We start from the raw sequence: 20,934 nt of genomic DNA, 5'->3' as shown, positions 1-20,934 counted from the left end.
TATGAGCTGGCAGCACGGTTTACTGGGAGGATTAACCGATGGCAGCGAGTTTTGGATGTTGTTTACTGGGTGTGTTTGTGAAGGGCAGTCCTTGGTTGTTATCGGGGTCGTTTTCTGGATGAATTTTGGGCTTTGATCTATAAAAACCGAGTCATTGCTTGCGTCCGGGGTCCAATGGACTAAGGCGCGAGCCGGTGATATATGAGCTGTTTGTTGGGGCCTAGGAATTGGGTGCCACTTGGTTTGGTCTGAGCCATTGGCTAGTTGTCGGGTGATTTGGTCATGCGACCCAGGAGGACCCGATCCCCCACTCCCAGAGGTCCTTCTTGTTTTTGTTTTCAAGGCATTGCGAGGTTCGCTATGACACCTTATGTGAAGTGATGATGATGCTGGTGATATGGCGCCTTTGTTTGTGCCCTCCTTAAGCGCCTTGCGCTGGGTACTATTACATTTTGGGCTGGCATCGTGTGGACGAGGTTCCATTCCATTCCCAGTAGAGAGTCTTTGACAGACTTTAAGAAAGTCTGTAATCAATGCCCGTTTGCTTGATTTGGGGTGTGCGGCTTGAGCTTTGTGGTTTGATAATGGCGTGGCGTCGTGATCCGATAATTCCTTATTCTTGGCTATGGGGCTACAGACTTTGCTGACCTTATGGAGCCCCTTAGTTCCAGCATCGGGGCTCTGCAATCCAGATTTGTCACGTTGGGGTATCGGGCCGGGGGGGGGGTATTTTGCGAGGACTGTTGAACTGGTGCCTTGTCCCTCCGGGACTGACTTCTCGAGGCTCTTACCCCCGCCGGCGGCCGACCCATCCTCTACCTCGTTGATGGTGCCCGGAGGGTCCCCCTTGACCTTTTTTGGCTTTGCCTGTAGTTTTTCAGCTGGATTTTCCTCACCTCGAATCTTCCCAGATCTCATGATCAAGATACTTCGAGTTTGAGCAATGTGATTGTTCCTTTCGTTGAGGAGCAGCCTGGGCTGGGGGTTCCGTCAAGTTCCGACGATGAGTCGGAACTATCCTTCTCTTATCTCTTATCTTTTGTGACGGTTGGTTGTACAAGTTGGTTTATAAGCTGGGTTGCTGGTTTGGGGTTTTGTGATTGTGGTGATTGGCGGTGAGCGGTAGTGGTGGGCGGGCGGATGGCAAAACCGATGGGTTGGTGGCGTTTGTGTTGTTTGCTTGTTTTCTTGCTAGCTGGTAGCTGAGCAGCTTTAATTGTGTTGTGAGGTGCTGGTGCGGGCCGTTTTAGCCCGTGCGGGGAGGCAACAACAAGCGGAGCACACAGGAGGACCGCAGGCTGAAAAACCCTAGTAAGACAGCCTCCCTCGATCTAACTCCCGGGCTCTTACTTAGCTACCGCCTCTAACGGCGGCCGCGCTTGTGTCCCCCCCTCCTCCTCTTACCTCAACCCCGAGCCGCCAAACGCCGCGGGGATGAAGCTCCTTTACGCCTGTGCTCAACCCTTCAGCCGGAAATTCAGAAACACGGAGACCATAGAGTGAGGGAGCTTCATGCTTCGCGGCCCCCCCGGCTCTCCGGCTCCGGCTCTAGGTCCGGTGCTGCTGCGGAAGAAAGGACGGGAACGACAAAGCGGCGAAATGCAGCAGGAGGAACCCGAGAACGCCGACTTCGGCCCCCGCTTCTCTTGTGGCTTCTCTGCAACCTACTGCCGTGCTCCTCTGACCACTGGCCGCCGCGCTCACCGTAGCTCTCTGCTGTGCTCTGCTGGATGCTGGACGCAATTGCCTTTGCAAGCCGCCAAGGGGTGCCGTTCGCTCCTGGAATAGCGCTTTGCCGTGAAAGTTTCAGTCATTTGCTTTGCCTAGAACAAATGTTTTCCCTGATAGCCAACTCCCTCCTAACACTCAATCCCCAATAGGTGATGAGACAGCTTCTACAAACTCCCTCTGCCTTGTACCGAACTCCTTATAGAGACCACTCCCTCCAGACACCGAAGCTACATTAGGAAGCCATGATTCTACTACACACATCCTTCTCCATATATAAAAGCCATTAGAGAGTTCACACCTTCCAGACACCCAAGCCCAATTAGGTCGCAAATACCATACTATGCGCATACTTCATCTTGTACAGAAGTCTTCATGGAGAGTCAACTCCTTCCAGACTCATAAGTCCTGTTAGTGGCTCTGTTCCTATTTTGCACACACTTTGCCATGTGAGCAGCCTTCATGAAGGACCCACTCCCTCCAGGCACCGAAGTCCCATTTGTTACACCAGTTAGTCTTAGGGTGGTCTTTCCCCAATTTGTTTGCCTGTTTTGCTTCACTTTTTGCTTATCTGTTCAGTCGGCTATAGAACTCTGTACACTTTACTACTGCTAAACAGTGGTGAAGTGCATGTCCTCACTCCCATAAAATATGGTACAATTGGAATATCCACAATTGACATATTTAATTTACTTATAAGTCCCTAGTAAAATGCACCATATGTGCTAAGGGCCTGTAAATTAAATGCTATGAGTGGGCCTGCAGCACTGATTGTGCCACCCACTTAGGCAGCCCTTCAAATATGTCAGAGGCCTCCCACTGCAGGGCCTGTATGTGCAAATTCACTGCTATGTCGACTTGGCATATGAAACTCCGTGCCAAGCCTTCAACTCACCTTTTATTACATATACGTCACCCCTAGGGTAGGCCATTGGTAGCCCATAGGGCAGGGTACTGTGTAAGTTAAAGGCAGGGCATGTACATGTCCTGGTAGTAAGAAATACCCAAATCTGTTTTTCTCTACTGTGAAGTTTACCCCTCTCATAGGTTAACATTGGTGATTACTTAATACATCTATTAAGTATAATTCCAGATTGAGAGGGAACAGAATTGTTGTGTTTAGTACCTATGGAATTCTAATAATAAATCCTCTTTATTGGCAAAGTTGGTTTTATGATTACAACTCTACAAGTGACATTTTTAGGAAGTTGACATTTTTCTACTCGTAAACTCTGTATGCCTCTCCCTCCCTCCAATACATGTCTGAGTTGGGTGACAGCTGCACTTGTTACATTCCCTCTATGCAGTCACACACAAAGGGAGCTGAGGTGTGTCATTCACAACCTGATGGCCCAACACCAGGCTGTAGGGCCTTCCTGAGCTAGATGGGTAGGAGGAGATGACACTTGCACTTAAATAGTTATTTTCCTGTCCCCACACAAAGAGCTGCATAGCCCCCTGTAGTATGTCTTTAGCTTGGGCAGGAAAGGGAAGACTTGTGTGCATTTCTCAGCCCCTCTTTGAAGTCTACCCCCGCTTCAAAGGCACCACTTAGTATACGAACTCGGTCTCTGACCCCTCCAAATCAGTATAATTCAACACCGACTGCATGCCCTTTTCACACTAACTTGCCGTGAGAGGGTGCCTTATATACAAGGCAGCATTAAGCCACGTTACATGGCTTAACTCTGCCTTCTACATAAGGCACAGCCCCTATCGCCATGAGAACATCACAAAAAGTGACGTTCCCATGGCGATAGGGGCTAGTATATATGCCCCTTAGAATTTAGGAAAGGTGAAAGCTTTGCCCAATCAGAGTGTTCAAGAGAGTGCGCCCCTTAAAACACCCTTGCTAGAACAGATCAGTGCTGATAGGCTGACAATGTAGACTTCCGTTCAATTAAAAAGAGACAAGCATTCTGGAACTGCTTTTAATTGAGATTTATTTTTAATACAGCCAAAGAAAAATAATCTACACAAACCCTTATCTTATCTTGTTTTGCAAGTTAGAGGAAAGCATACAGAAATAATTAATCATGACTCACTACATTACTTGTTTATCATAATGACAAGGTTAATTAGACATCTGTGATTTCTAATAAAGACAGGTTAATTAGACATCAATGATTTCAAATAATGACAGGTTAATTAGACATCAATGATTTCTATTAATGACAGGTTAATTAGACATCTGTGATTTCTATTAATGACAGGTTAATTAGACATCTGTAATTTTTAATAATGACAGGTTAATTAGACATCTGTGATTTCTATTAATGACAGGTTAATTAGAGATCAGTGATGTCTCTTAATGACAGGTTAATTGGACATCAGTGATTTCTATAATGACAGGTTAATTAGACATCAATGATTTCAATTAATGACAGGTTAATTAGATATCAATGATTTCTAGTAATGACAGGTTAATTAGACATCTGTGATATCTATTAATGACAGATTAATTTGACATCTGTGATTTCTATTAATGACTGGTTAATTAGACATCTGTGATTTCTATTAATGACAGGTTAATTAGACATCTGTGAGGTATATTAATGACAGGTTAATGAGAGATCTGTGATGTCTATTAATGACAGGTTAATTAGACATCAGTGATTTCTATAATGACAGGTTAATTAGACATCTGTGATTTCTAGAACAGCTATTGGAGTTGCATACAAGATTTATCCGAATTGATGGATGCTGGATCACATTAATGATGTAAAGGATGCTTGCACCTCAGTGAAACTGTGGCATAAATGAATATTGCAAAAGTATCCAACTTCCTTCATTCAGTTCACGTATTTACTCTTCGAAACCAAAACATTTGAGGGAAGTGGATCTGTGTATTTGTAAATGTTCATCTCTGGACCACTGTCTCCCAGCAGAAAGTATTGACAGCCCGGGTGCGTTACTCAGGCCTTTCAAACTGTAAGTGATAATCAGTCTCATGACATATGAACAGGTCTCTCAGTTATCAGGTACTGGCACAATGCAGTGGGTCAAACCTTGCTATAAAAGTGGGTGGCGCCCCACAGATGTCCCAGTGGCATTAATGAATCACTCTTTTTTGGCTTCAGTCGGTCTGTATTCTGTTGGCCTCAGTTTTCCCAATGAAACTCGTAAAGAGGGTTAAACTCATAAGGCACACTTGATTTGCCCGGTGGGGAGACGTTTGTCACAGTTGTTAGGTCTGTGCATGGTTTTTATTCTAGAAGCATATCTTGTGTTATTGAGCTACCTATATCATGATTCATTTTCTTTTCCATTCTCTTACTGCCACGGAATAACTTTCTCTCAGGTGAGGAGAGCAATTATTGTGTTCCACCTATGGCCCTCTCCAGGTATCATAATTTGATTCAGATAGAGATGTTTGATGCAAAGATATTTATTGAATATTCATAATGTGCTGTTATTCAGTATTTTGTAGGAAATACAGTTCATGCTGCAGTGACACTGGTGACCAATAGAGTCTGACACAGGCAGAGATTCTGCAAGAAGCAGAGAGACACTGATGCAGGAGTAAAGATCAAAGGAAGGTGAGTTCAGCTAACGTTGAAGCATTGCCACTGACTAACCTGTCTCAGTATGCCATTGCTTAAGAACCTTCAGCAATCAGCAGGTATACAAAGAGACAGTCACATAAGGGAGCTGACTGAGATTAGGAAGGGCAAAGTCATACATTGGTAGCTGATTGACATCCCATTGTCAGAGTATGCCATTGGCTCTTTCCTTCTGGGTACAGTATATCCACTATGCAGCAGCGACAGCATATTGCCGAATCCAACATTGGGACTGGTTAAGATTATGGTAGCCGTTTGGAGGTTATCACTACACTACAGGTGGGACCTCTTTTATGGCTTGGATTAGCAGTGTTGACTTTACACAAAGAGGGGGATAGAGAGGTGAAATGCTAGTCTATCCTCCCGGACTGAATACTAAGGGCCACATGTACGACCGCCAGATTTTGTGAGTTCCTAATTGTGCCTGTTTGCAACCCACAATTAGGAAGTCTCAAAATGCGATGCACCAATGTGTCTCTGACACATTTAGAAATTCTTAATGGAGTCGCAATTGACCTACCTCATCAATATAATGCTTGGAATAAGCCTGCAAAACTAACTTCTATTACTAATGGACTGACCACTAACTTTGCGTTCTTGGATAGCGTGCTACTCGCTGTAAAGCACTCTGATGCCCCTGTCAGGGTTACTAAGCACTATATAAAAGCAATTTAAACAATAAATAAACAATATTCACGAGGTAGGTCGCAATTTATAACCCATTGGGAATAACTAGAATGTCAGGGATGGTGACCTGCTGGGGACAGCGGACCACCATGTCCGTGTTTGCTTTTAAATAAAGCAACTCTTTTGTTTGTTTCTATAATGCAGACATTTTCCTTAAAGGAAAATAGGATAAGTTTCAAAAAGAAAAATTGAACTTTTCAGTTTAATTTCTTAAGAGAAGTAGAACCACTGCCTGCTCTTAAAAAACATTCTTGCTACCATTCACAAAAGGGAAGGGTCCCCTGGGGACCCATTCATGTTTGAGACTGGCTTGCTATCTACTTAAAGTGGGCAGTAAACAGTGAATGTTTTGTGACCGCATTCGGTTGCAAAGCATTCATAAGTCCCCCTGCTACTCGTAATAGGAAGGGATGCCTTTGACATGCCCTATCCTAAAAGCAAACCGCAAACTCTATTTTGTGAGATGGTAATAGGTTACTGACTCATAAATGGAGTTAGTACATACTAAAAGGCTCTTTAGCAGTTGCAAATGGCCCAATTCTCCATTTGTGACTGCTAAAACATACCGTTCATGTGGCCCAAAATTATAAACAAAAGGGGACAGTGGTAAACTGAGAGAAGAGTTCCAAGTTTAGTACTTGGTCCTTGCAAGAAAATTGCTTCTTTTCAGGAAAAAAATCCTCACTTCCTTTTCATTTCATGCTTCATCATAAGAATTGTATCACACCACAGACCATGTGTTTCTGAGGTGGGCTCAACTAAAGATGTGGTAGCTCTAGATTTCCTGTATGGGGATTTATTCCATATTCATAAATGTAAGGCTTAATATTGTCTTTATTCTAATTCTTATAGGCCTTTTTTGGGGGGGTAACTAAGACAAGATTAAACAATTTTAAAAATCGATGCTTCTCACCCATTAGTTTTCCTTAATTCCAGATAAATCAGTGTCTATATGTTTCAGCCATTTATAGCCACTCTGGGTCTATGGTTCTCCTCATGACAGAAGGATAAGACTCTAGATCCCTCAATTTAGAAATCAAGTGGTATTATGAAGCTTGCTACAAAATATTGATGAGGACTTTTGTATCTGAAAAGAAGGGACTTTATTTCAAGTAAGGTGGGGGAAATTGGCAGCTACAAAATGATCCTTGAGAGACTTTGCAGTTTTAAGGAAATGACAATCACCTAAAGAACATTGAATCCATAGTGTGGTGTGGCCACCCTGAAGAAGACAGTGTAGGCCCTTTTTAAGATTAATTGGGGACTTGGGACTGCACACTGATGAAGGTCCTTGTGCCATTCTCGCATCGATATGTTCCTCTTTCAGTCACAGTCTTAAGGCCCTGGACAATTTTCAGCTCTACTGGTACTGTGGCCGTGACCTCCTGGCGCATGAAATTGACAACAATTTTTTTGTGGGGAGGGACCTTTACCGGTATGCTAAAAACTACTGATTCCTTCTCAGTGACTGACTCTGATTCACCTTTTTTCACTGTAAGTTTGTTGGACACCTCTCTCTTAATCGTGGCCACTTCCATCAAGGTAAAGGAGTCACCGAGCTTGAGTGATGTTTCGTTACTAAATTCGAATTTATGGGAAACATATTTCTCGCACTCTCTAGTAGAAGTGGCGGTGAACTGCTGCTCCAAATCTGTGTCATTGTTGTGTTCCCACTTATCTAACTGGGTATTCTTTTCACTCTCTACCTTCTTGTCCCACAGAATCGTGGCTGTCACTGAGGACTTTCCAGGGCGCAGAGGACGCACGTGGGAGACTTGGTCATTCAAACCAACATCATAGTAACTGGCCAGAGCTTCACCAGCCCTAGCTACAATCGACCATCCAGATCTGTTTGGATGTGCATACAGAAGCCACGCTCCTCTCTGGACTCTGTGGGAAGAAATCTTATCATTCATGCTTCCATTACATAGATTGGCCTCTTCATTCAGAACCATTGATGAACCCAAGAAATTGGGATGCTCATAGACTGTGATCTGGGGATCATTCAGATCATCAGTGATCAGCCTCAGAGAAGATGCCCTGTCATTCATTTCAGCCCAAGAATATTCTCCCTCCTCTAGAGCAATGCACCATCCTTGATAGTTTGGATGGTCGTACATTATCCAGGGCTGCCCCACCACTTTCACAGATGTGATGCAGTCTTCAAAGCTGTGCTCTGCCAGACGTGGAACATCAGTAGTAAAGGTCTTATGGAGTCCCTTGAAGTCGGGGTGTTCGTAGACAGTGATTGTGTTCATGGTCTTCGGCTATAGGGTATCCAATGAGTTTCCTTTGTTTGAACCTGTAAGACAAAACAAAAGCCACTCAGTGAGGAACATCATGAAGAGTTCTGCGCAAACTGGTTCTTCCATTCTCCAAGGAAAGGTTTCATCATCATGACAAATACATTCAATTGTCAGTTTTTGGAAAATGCCTTCCAGATACGGACTTTGTTTTTCACTATTTTAACCCCTTTCATGCGTCGGACGGCCGGTGGCCGTCCGACGTCACGGTGGGCGTGTGCGGAGGACGGCCGGGGGCCGTCCGAACCACGCCCACGCCGTAAATCACCCGCACCGCGACGGAATTTTCGCCGCGGTCAAGGGGTTAAAGCCCTCATCAGCAAATACATTGGTTCCTGCATGTTTTCAGGGTTTACTAAGAGTATATACCCCCAGGTGTTCATAAGCTGCAGGATAAGGAAGTCATTGACTGGGTCAGAATCATTTTGAGGCATCACTCTGACAACAAGGAACTTGCCACTTACTGGTCACAGAGCTTCTGTATAAGTTCTCTGGCACTTAAGCACAGAATTCCAAAGATTTGGTGGCTGGGTTGTATCATTTTTTTGGCACAGCCTTGATACAAAATATAATATGAGATTCACAGCGTTTGATATGCATGGGTTTGTTAAGAATATGAAAACATGAATGCAAAGCAGTGCGTAGAGCTGGCTTGCATTACCTTACATCAGGTAGGAGTTACATGGGTGTTGCATGGGGTTTCCAGTGCACCCACCTATGTATTTTGAAGCAAATCTATATTCACAAAGATTTGTAAACATGGGTTTGCACCAAAATGGTGTAACTCCCTCAGGGGTGTTTAATAGTAGAGCTATGTTTATTTCTCCTTGTTTTTTCACGTTAATGTATGCTGTATTTTGCAGCACATATAGAAAGAGGAAAAGGACTCAAAGGGTAGTTTTAGTGAGGGTGGTATCCCTTCCTGCATGAAAACTGACTGGACCTCAACCAGACACCCTTGCGACATAACAAGAGAATACTTGCTTTGGTTCTAGGCAGCCACAAGTGAGCTAGTGCCCTATCTCAGAAAATATGGTGCAGTTCTGCTCTGCCATTTCACACAATACACTGCAGTAACTTCACATCCTGCGATGCGTTGTGTGAAATGTCAGTAAACATAACCCTAAATGTATTCCGCATAGCACACAATTCACCTATTTCAATAAAAATAAAATGTATATATTTTTTTCCTTTCTCTCTTGTGCTCTCCTGTGCATTGACCTGACTTTGGAGCACCATCATTGTGAACTGCATCCTACTCCAAAAAAATACCTGAAATTAAAAGCAGATTCATATGACATTTTGGTGGCACAGCAAATCAGGGTCATGATGTCAAAGAAGTCTATTGGGGAAGAAATGCAAGGAAGTCAGTTAAAAGACCAATGAGATATAGAGAGATGAATATAGTCAACGCAGAGATCGGGCATATAACCTCATTAGAGTATGTTAACAAAATATTCAAACCATAATTTTGTTTTCTCAACTGGGGAGAACTCATTGACTCACTTATTTCTCTTAAGATATGTAAGGTTGGATGCCACTGGCACACTACCATTTAGTTTCATTGCTCTTGGTTTCATCAGGTCTAAAAAAATGAATATTTTTTGTATTCACAAAATCCTTTGTTCATGTCTGCTTTCTTGTCTTTGAATTCTGAAAGTGCAACGGGAGGTCTGCTGACTGAAGAACTCTTGGACACTTGGAAGGCAGCCAAGGTAAGCGAGGGGTTACAACATATGTACATATGTATCTATAATTTCTATATATATATGTAGTGCGTTTTTAAGTAGGGGATTAAGTCCCCTTGAATCCTGAGTGTCCCTCAGGGCCAACTAGCTCACCAGCTACCTCCAGTAAACACCACAGAGCGGTGTTGCATAGTGGTGTAAAAAGGGTGCATGGCCTTGGACCACCACTCTGCAATTCAGCTCCCTGGCGCTTAGTGAAGGTACCTGGTGGGCTAGTTTGCCCCCAGGGACCCTTAGGATTGAATGGGACTTAGTCCCTCAAATTAAAACGCGCCACAGGGCACATTTGCACACTTGTCAAATCAGGCTACGCCCCTCCCTGCACCACTGTGCAAATGCACCCCCTGGTGTGTTCTAAATAGGGGGATTAAATCACCTTGAGTCCTGTGGGTCCCTGGGGTCCAACTAGCCTACCAGCTACCTCCACTAAGTGCCACAGAGCTACGTTGCAGAGAGGTGTAAAAAGGGGCGAGGCCTCAGTGCACCTCTCTGCAACGCAGCCCTGTGGCGCTTACTGGATCTTTCTGGTGGGCTAGTTAGCCCCCAGGGACCCTCAGGATTGAAGAGAAAATTAATTCCCCAACTTAAAATGCGCCACAGGGAGCATTTGCATAGTGTTGCTGGGAGGGGGCGGGGACTCCGGCATGCTGCCGGTCTTTCTTTTTTTTTTTTTTAGGGGGGCTGTGTTGCCCCCTTCTTTTTACATTTTTGGGGCCCTGGGGGTTTTGTGACCCTCCTTCCTTTTACATTTTTTGGGGCCTTGGGACCCCATCCCCCACGGCCTGACCCCTGTTTTTGAAAAATAAATGATCTAAACAGGAAGGGGTCCGCGTGGGCCCCCATCACATGGCCAACCTCAGCCCCGGGGACCCCATCCCTCGGGGCATGGCCACAGATATATATTTTATTTTTTAAGGAGGGCGGCTGCCTGGCCCCCCCTCCTGAGGTCTCTATTGGCCCCGGGGACCCCATCCCCCGGGGCCAGCCTGCTGTGTTTTTTTTTTATCATATTCACGGGGAGGGGGCTGCATGGCCCCCCTCCCGGGCCACTTCTGGCCCCGGGGACCTCATCCCCTGGGGCCTGGCCACTCCGTCCGGGACCGTGGCGGGAGCCCCAATGCCCCCATGGTCCCTGTTGGCTCCCCGCCTACTGCAGGAGCCAGCATTGCTTTTCCACACGCGGAGCTGCTGACTATAACTCGCACACCCACACTACTGATGATGTGACATATTACATCATTCATGACATGTTCAGTGACATCACTGATGACATCATCCAGTAACTGTGTTTTTCTTTAACATTTAAATATGTCTTATATATATGCCAAGGTGTATTGAAGAATGAGTGGGTGTATAAGTGTCTGAATGGAGGATTTAGTAGGTGTGTAACTGATTGTTTAAGTGAGTGCTTACATGTGTCTTACTGAATGCATGGGTTAGTAACTAAATTGTGTGTATGTCTGTATTAGTCTGTCTGTTGTTGTATAAATGCTGCAGGGGTTGGTCAGTAGCTACATGAGGGTCTATATGTGTTATCAATTGGTTGCCTGTATATTTGTTTGGGTGCCTGACTGTGTGTGTGGGTGGGTGGGAAGTGTGGGTTTCTGCCTCATAGATGTTTGAGTGATTGATTCACTGTGTGTATGGCTTCAAGAGTGTATGTGGAAACAGCTGTATGGGTGGGTGAGTATTTGTATGGGTGTGTTGGTGAGCGAATGGATGTCTCGATGGTACATATTCAAGTAACTACATATGTAAAAGACAGTGTATGTGAAAGTTGAAGTATATAAATGACTATACATGAGAGTCAGGGATTGTGAGAGTGGCTGTATGGATGAGTATGTACTTGTATCAGTGATTGTATAAGAGAGTAAATATGCATTTGTTTCTGTTTGAATAAGTGATGTGGTATGTGTATAACTGTACATGCTAGTAAATGGAAGTGTGATTGATTCTTTGCATGACTGACGGTGTGTGAGTAGCTCTGGATGAGTGGTGGTGTGTGAGTGTCTGTCTAGGTGTATGAGTGCTTATGATAGAGTTGTATTGATGAGTGACTGCATGTATTAGTGATTGTATGGGTGAATGAGTAGATGTGCGTGTAGACTTAGGAATCAGTAAGTGTGTATGTAGTAACTGGTATTGGTGTGTCAATGGTTTCGAAAATGATAGTGTGTATTTTATAGCGGTTGTATCAATGGTTATGTTAGAGTGTGAGGAGGTGCATCAGATTTTCATGTGGATGATGTCATCAGTGATGTCATTTGAGATGTCATCAGTGATGTCACTGACCATGTCATGAATGTCTCGTCATCAGCAGTGCATTGCGGGTGCACAAGTTATAATTAGCTCAACTAACTATAGCAGGGGAATTTCAATGGTTTTGTACGAGAGAAATGTCAAACTAACTATAACGTCCCTGAAAACTATGTTTTTTTCTGTGAAATCCAAGGTTTTTTAAATGCTAATTTCTAACTATAATGTGCCTGAAACCTATGGTTTTTTCTGTGAATTTCAAATGTTTTTTAAATGCTAATTTCGAATTATATTGTTCATTAAACCTATGTTTTTTTCCAGTACTTTTGAATTTCTTTTTACTGCTATTCTGTAACTTTAATATCCCAAAAATACTTTGTAATTTTTTTCATATTAAAATAATATAATGTCTTCTGTTTTCTTAAATATTAATATACATATATATATATTTTTTTTAGAAAAAAGTGAAGTTGCACACCCATTGTGTATCTATCTTGGTGGGTGTGCGGATTCAAACCGCCATATTGGTAAAGTTGTGAAGGATGCGCGTTTCAGCCAGCCCACTCCGCTTACACTGACAGGGAGAGAACTACAATGGTACATGTCCCAGGTCTTCCCTGTAGTGCTCTCCTGATCACAGGTCTAGTGGAGAAGTGTGGCTCAATGGTTAGAGCAGGCAGACCTTGATGCAGAGCTCTGGCCAGGGACCAGGGTTCGTTTCCCGCCTTGGTGGGTCTCCGGCTCATTAATTCCCCTGACTGGATATTCTCGCCTCAGTACCTGTTCTGATCATGGGTCCCACGCTGCAACTCTGGGCAATAGCTTGCTTAGTCTCCACAACGGCCCCAAAAGCGCTGGGATGCCTGGCTGCACCTGGGGGTGCCCAGGAGTGGACATTTCCCAGGAAAGCCAGGAAGGGTTCCTAAGCGGTATACGGACAGCGCCGGGACACCTCCGGTGGAGGTAGCTGTGCGCTTTACAAATTCCGACATTTACATTTACATTTTAGTTGTCAGCATGCCACAGCCACTCCCTCACGGCTGCTTTAGACCTTCACCACACCCATGCAGCACAGGCATCACACGACATGTGACCCTGCCAATAAAAAGGGCCGGGCGCACGTGCTCAACGCCATTTCCACTCTCTATCTGTGTGTATCCGTATGCTTATAATGTAGGTGGCAGCCGAGGCACTTTTCCCGACACAGGCCTCCTGCAACACCGCGATGAAATGAGATGCACAGAGTTGGTGGAAGATGAAGCACTTTGCCGGACACTGGCCTCCTGCCATGTGATGATGACTTGAGGTGCACAGAGTTGGTAGCAGCCAAGGCATTTTGGCCAACAAAGGCCTCCCACCACGTGGCGATGACTTGAGCTGCACTGAGTAGCAGTACAGTCACTAGTATAAGAAACGAGGGGTACACAGGGCCCATATGTTATCGTCCTGTAGCACTTATTGTGCCACCCCGAGAGTGGCAAAGTAAACCATGACTCCCAGCCTGCCGCTGCACAATGGAAGAGCAGTTTTAAACTGATAATATAGTTTTAAACTTCAAAATATATGCCACTCCTTATTAAGTAGAACATGTATTCCTATGTGTCCTAACATTAAAAAAGAAAATATATATAATTTTTAGTGTGGAAAGGCTAGTAGCCCCAATGGCAAGTACAGGGTTACACCGACAACACAGCTGTGTTAAATTCTTAATGAAACTACTAAAGTTGGTACTTCAAGGTATCAAATTAATCATCAGATTAACCTCGACAGAATACAAAAGCCACATTAAATGTAACTTTTGAGTATATGAAACTTTTAATAAGGTGCCACTCTGGTGCCCAAGTTTTCAAGTGGCCATTCACAGATGCTGGCCTCAAGACATTCTTCTGCCCTCTTGGGGAGTAGTCTGGATGACTCCCAGAGAAGGACACAATATAGGTCTGCTGTTGGAAGAGGGGTTATCTCTCCCTGGAAAGAAGCCACCTTGGATGTGTCCAAAAGGAGAGCTCAATATGGAAACCGCCTTTGAAGGGCAAATGGTGACACACATGAAAGGGGCTACTCTTTTGTTTTGTTAGACAGGTTTGTATCAGGGGGTTGCCAGACCATTCTTTCCTGAGGCCTTTAGCCTTCAGGTAGGCACACATATAGGGTGGACTGCCAATCTCCACACACCAAGAAGGGTCTAGCCATATTGGGAGTGGGCAGAAGAATTAAATCTGGGATATCTGATTGTCACACATTGCAGGAAGTCATCATCAGGCTGGAAAGGGTCTAGTAGACCACTGGGTAGTAACCGCATCATCCCTGCAGGCATTATGTGGGCATAAATATGCCACCCAGACCTCAGATCACATGTGGGCTGGAGAGAGTACTGATGCGCAAAAGTTGCATCAAGTCTGTTGGATCTGGGAGAGTCATCGAAGAGCAGTGCAAATGAAGTGCCAGATGGACAATAGCCTTCACCATGGAGAACTGCTGGTATTGCTGTGACTGGAAACCAGTGCACCAGTGGCAACTGGAATTTTGCTGTACCCAAGAGGACCTCAAGGGTCAATGACCCCTGGGGCTAAAGTTGCCCAACAGGATCGGGGATGGAGGATTTAGCCTCAGGGCAACCTCTGTCGGCCAGATCAATTCCCACAGCATGCTTTATCCCTTGCATCAGGACCCCCCCGTTGAAGTCTATGGGAGTTTTTCATAGAGCCTATTTGATCTGCTGTACTTTGGTATTCTGGAATGTGGGGATGGTTGCTAGGTGGGAGCGTGGATTGGACATTGGCAATAATACTGACGTATGTGTCATTCCTTGCAACATGATGCGTCACACAGTAAATATAACGCATCATGTCGCAAGTAGGGTGCTGTGAAAACTGTTGCATGGCTGTTTTCATATATGAGGCCCTGAGTTTCTGCCCCTCAACATAGCTTGGGGAGTTGGTGGTGCCTAGAATCTCATCCCGGTGCACAGAATTTCTTGTTGCCATTGCTGTAGAAACCCTTAGAATTTGACAGAATAATCTTGACACACCAGTTGGAAGCTGCAGCTGGAAGTTTCAGCTCTGTCAGTATTTGTGTGTTTCCACAATCAGTACTAAGACCGGTTCCAGGTAGTTCTGCCCTTCTGCTTATAGAAATGACAATGTATCTGGGCGCAAGTCAATGGCACATAATCTCTGCTATGTGCTCAGCAGACCAGTAAACTGGTACATGATGTCTGCTCGTTAACCAGTGGAGTGCTAAAACATCCAGATCTTGACGCTTTTTTTGCAGCAGAATAGATATAATATAGACTGGAAAATGAAGTGTGAAGGGGTCTTTATTTAACTGGAAATGAAGAAAAACTCCAGACAATGCCAAGATTGTGGTCATCTTATAATGGGGGTGGAAGAACGACTGAAAAATTAAAAAGTAAGCGAATATACAAATGTACAGAAGTACAGGTAGATTAATTAAATTAAATTGCTTACTCATTAAGGGCCAGGTGAATCATACATGTTGCTCCTTGCAAACTGTCTGAATCACAGAATCGGCCCATTTGCGATTGCAAAAATGCATTTCCATTGCAGCAAACCCAATTTTGCGATTTGGTAACCTGTCACCGAATCGCAAAATGGGTTTGCGATTCTCTATTTGGAAGGGGCGTGTTTAGGGCGTCCCAAATAGCAAATCCTAACGTCATGCATGAATGTTTTGTGACCGTGAATGTGGTCAGTCGCATTTTACCACCTACTTTAAGTAGGTGGTAACCCATTTGCAAATGGGAAGGGGTTCCCTTTGTGATTGTTAATGAAATAATTATTTAAGAGCAGGCATCGGTCCCACGGACCGCTGCCTGCTCTTAAAAAATGAAAATAATTTTTTCATATTTCTTTTAAATGCATCTCGTTTTCCTTTAAGGAAAATGGGCTACATTAAAAAAAAAATTAATTTATTTAAAAGCAATCACAGACATTGTGGTCTGCTGAGCCCAGTAGGCCACCATCACTTTGATTTTTGCGATTCCTAGGGGCCACAAATTGTGACCTACCTCATTAATATTCATGAGGTAGGTCATTTGCGATCCCCTAGGAATCGCTAAAAGTGTTAAACACACTTTCATGCATTCCATTTTGTGATTTCCTAATAGTGAATTGCAAAGATTCGCAATTAGAAAATCGCAAAACAGAGCCTTCATACATCTGGGCCTAAAAGAACAGTCATATTCATTTTGTAAAGTACATTTATGATAATATGATAATGAAATATGTAACAAAGAATCAAACCTGTTTTGGAAGCTTCAGGATATGGCACACAGATATTTGGGGCTGCACTCTGGGAATGTTTGTTGATCTGAAAGAATAAGGAATATAGTTGAACACGTTTTCTTTAGCCATGAAAATACATTGTTTTTTTCTTAATGTTCATGATTTTCTTCTTGATAACTTTGGAGGGCTGGGTCATTTTGGGCTTCTTCTTTGGAAGATGTTGTTTCAGTGTTGGGTTTCCTATTAAGGGGGATTGCGATAGCATGGTATTTTTGAATAGGCAACATAGCAGCAACCGACATGCAATTGCAGAAAGCAAGTGCAGGGACACAGGCGGTATCTGGACAAACAGAGGGATGGGATCTTACATAAGGCAATTGCTGCTTAAGGACACAGGGCCTCATTTATGAGGCCTTGCGTGAGTTTTGCGCTGCTGATGCGTCACTTTTTGTGACGCATCGTCGGCGTAAAACTTGCCTCCTGATGCGCACTATTTACAAAGTGACGCATCTAAGCAGATGCGTCACTTTGTAAACCCCAGCGCTACATTATACCTGCGTCAGGTATAATGTATGCAAAGGGGGCGTTCACGCGCAAAAAGCCTCGTAATAGTGACGCAGTGAAATCTATGAGATTTCACTGCGTCACTTTTAGGACGCTGTTGCGTCAAAATCTTGCGCCTGCCTCACAGCAGGCGTAAGACTGACGCAAGACCTTTCACATGGGGCTTTCCCCATGTGAAAGGACGCATTGCTGGAGTTGCGTCACTTTTGTGACACACCCCAGCAATGCGTGACTTTTGCGCTTACAGATACGTCAGAAATACTGACGTATCTGTAACTCCTTGCGACATGATGCGTCATATTATAAATATGACGCATCAATCATGTCGCAGGGAGAGCGCAGTGAAAAGTGACACATCTCTGTTTTCACGCAGCGATGCGTCACTTTTCATAAGTAAGGCCCACAGTGTTTTGGGGCATTTGCAGGAGGAAAAGTGGGTGAAACACAGTAATTGACTTCTGTGGAACAGAGGATATGAAAGTAGGAGACAGGTAAGCAAAACATTTGGGCATTCCCTGAGAGAAGTGTTTAGAGTCACTCAGCAACCAGCTGAATAAACACAGTTTCCAAACTATTCACCTAAAAGAGCAGGGTTCAGGCATAGTCACATATTGGTTTCATGCCACGCATGACCCCTTCAATAATACTGACATTTTAGTCACTTCCCTAATGCATTTTGGGAATGGAAGTTTGTTGTTAACATACTGAGCAGTGTTGTAGGTGAGCCGGGTCCTAAATGATGCTCATTTCTTGGCAGTGTTGACTCAGCAAAATATATCTGGAAGTAAAAAAAAAATCTGAGTGACAGGTTTGGAGTTCATTGTGTAGGGAGCCTGGGGAAGGAAGGGAGAGGATGCTGACCAGTTGGAGGATAAGGACACCCTAGCCATGAGGATCAGCATTAGGAGAACCAGAACCAGGGTGATGAAGCATGGAGGGGAACAGGAACAAGGAGAAGCAAGATCAGGAGAAGCAATCAGGAGAAACAGCACACGAAGGGCCTGGAACATGGTGAGGAAACCAGACAAGGGTGAGAAGGATGACAAGTGCCAAGATAATGTGGTGAAGGGAAATTAGGACCCACTGGAGCATGGCCCAAAGGAATAGAAAGACAAGATGTATGAGAAACAAGATCCTGAACCAGCAAGACAAAGTAGACTATGTGGGTCTGGGAGCATCACCCTGGATCAGAGGGATGAGGAGGACCAAGTCAGAGGTAGCAGACTAAGGTGAAGAGATCCAGAAGGACCAGTACCAAGAGAACAATGGAAATGAGCACTAGAGGCAGGAGAACCAGCACCACAGAGATCAATGAGAACCAAAGAACTAGAGGCCGAAGGACCCAGGCCAGGAAGATTGGGACCAGGAAGGACCAGGGTTACCCGGACAATGAGGCCAAAGATTAGCAAGTTGAGGTGGAATCGAAAGGACCTGGACATTTAGGGCTAGTAAGACTAAGATCTGAACTTCCATGAGGCTGCAAGGCAGTATGATCCTAACCCAGAATGGAAAGAACGACAAGGAACAAGGTGACCTGCAACATGGGAACCAGAAGGCTCAGGGAGTCAAGGATAAGAAAGACCCAAACCAGGAGAAACATTATTAAGAGGACCTTGACAGAGGAGACCACAGTCCGATGGACAATAATAAAGTGAACAGGCAAACCAGGAGACTGGAGGATTAGTCGGACTTGGGTGCGTCAGTAAAACCAGTGGACTAGGGTGGCTAGAGAATCCAAGCCAGTGGGACCAGCACCAGAGGACCAGACAAAAGGGTACCAGAACTACATGAAGAGGGGGACCAAGACAGAAGAATTAGGAACACACAAAATCTTTGGACTGAATAAATAAGTGATGAAGGTCCAAGTGGACAGAGGCACTAAAATCAGGATGAGGAGAATGAAAATGAACAGGACAGGGAACCTGTGAAATTGGAGAATTAGAATCCAGAAGACTAGAGAAGGAGTACACGCACATGACAACCAGAGAGACCAGGACTGGGAAGGGAAGTCACAGAATGTCGTGAACCCCTAGAACTAGCATTTAACCCACTTTTCTTAGAACAAAATGCAAGGTTACGCTCCTCGCATAGTTGGGTACACTCCACCAGCTTCCATCTATAGCTATAGCACCACTAAAAGGCGAATGACAACTAAAAGTGGTGATGAACAGAGGAAGGCTTCCTTCCTTCTTCCCTATTTACCTGTGCCACAATTAGCTGTTTGTATCCATGCCTTCTCATCCCACATTTTGGTGACGAGTAAGAGCTGTTTCCTAAGTGATGGGGGTTCTGGATAGTCGCTCTGGGGAATGTTGAGGTTCCTGAAGGCAGATATACATTTTTTAGATGTGTGTACTAGGGTATGATTTGTAATTTGCTACTTGTGTGACAGCACTGCATTGTTTAAGGTTTAGACATGCAGGTTAGGGGAAACTAGGAGTGCACAGAAAGAGGATTAATTTCACCAGTTTGGAAAGGAGCCATCTTGGAGGAGCAGGCATCTAATAACAGTGGCGTAGCTGGGGTGGGGGGTAGGAGTGGTAGCTATAGCTGGAGGTTGAAAGGTGGGTTGGTTTTACATACTTGCAGTGTATTAGTGAGGTGGTTTAATTTCAATGTAATGCATTACCAGAAATTGTTATCCCAGTCATGTCTCATTAAACAGCCCTACACCATCTGTGCTCTACCTTGCCTGAATCCTTGCTCGCTTTAGTGAGAACCCTGCTGTGGTCAGGGCAGGGGTATTTCTAAATGCACTATGTGATGATTATAGAACGACAGTGGCTGCTTGCTCCTGTGTTGTCTTTGAGAGATCACAATGGCCTAGTGCCAAAGTCCAGCTGGCTGCACTCACCTGCAGTGATCTTTGTGTTGTCATCCGCCAGCTTGTGTTCTCTCTGCAGTAATCACCACTTCAGGAGGCTGGTCTTATAAGGCTCTCACTGATGATGTCAGCAGGCTCCACTCTAGGCACGGGGCATGAGAAAAGCTAACAGGATGCACAGAAATCACCCACAGAAGCACATGATGTTTAAATGACTGCATGTGTATGAACTTCTCTTGGTTTCTCCCCCCTTGTGATGTGCACAGGCTGCTTAGTTAAATAGACACAAATCTAAATAGTCATGACTCCCACAGAATGTCATTACCTTTGCATCCACAAAAACAGCATCAAAACTCTACTGTCTATAGCTAATTCTAAACCTTACTTTTCACCCTAAACCTAACCTAAAGCACTTCACCTACACCTAACCCTAATCATATTCTGATGCTTTAGATTTTCTGTGCTTTTTGGTGTAAGAGGTTTGATGAAAATCACTGTCTATGTTTTAAATGAGGTATTTTGAAATATACCTTATGTTGAACATTTGGAAATATATTTAATGTATGGCTTGCAGGGCCTTCAGTGTGACAGCAGTGGGACTCAATAGACCTGAATGCTTCAGTCTGATCCTGGATGGTGTTCAATATTCCAGTTTTACTAGTACTGCTGTATTGCAAACTGCCAGGCACTCAATAGCTCATACACTTTCCTGATCCCACACTCTCTCCCTAACTCGTTCACTTACTATGTTTCTAACTTGCTAATCCACCAACTCACTTCCAACTCACTCACTTGCCCTGACAACCTTTTATTCTGGTGTTCACTTGATATGATCACAAATTTATTTTTAACGTTTTTGCTTTAGGTGAGTGGACCTATTTCTTTTTCACATCGGCTTTTCTGCCACAATGCCAAACACCTGTGTTCCCATTCGTTTTGCTGTTTTTAACCAACCTGTGTTATTATCAACATTGTACTGGTTTATAATTCACCCCACGATATAGATTATTAGCA

The 20,934-nt window shown here is 44.2% G+C and overlaps 1 pseudogene across 1 annotated transcript; it reads right to left on the bottom strand.

The window, feature by feature from the left end:
* Positions 1-3,654: 3,654 nt before the first annotated feature.
* Positions 3,655-19,998, bottom strand: LOC144768038 (epidermal differentiation-specific protein pseudogene; annotated as a pseudogene). Its single transcript, XR_013598428.1, has 3 exons — positions 19,951-19,998; positions 16,551-16,617; positions 3,655-8,280 (listed from the first exon to the last, which is right to left on the bottom strand). The product of XR_013598428.1 is annotated as an epidermal differentiation-specific protein pseudogene (transcript).
* Between the last annotated feature and the right edge of the window lie 936 nt (positions 19,999-20,934).

The sequence above is a fragment of the Lissotriton helveticus genome, chromosome 7 (assembly GCF_964261635.1).
Source record: "Lissotriton helveticus chromosome 7, aLisHel1.1, whole genome shotgun sequence".
Lineage (NCBI taxonomy): Eukaryota > Metazoa > Chordata > Amphibia > Caudata > Salamandridae > Lissotriton > Lissotriton helveticus.
Note: the sequence above shows the minus strand (reverse complement) of the source record. Positions and strands in the feature narration are given on the sequence as shown.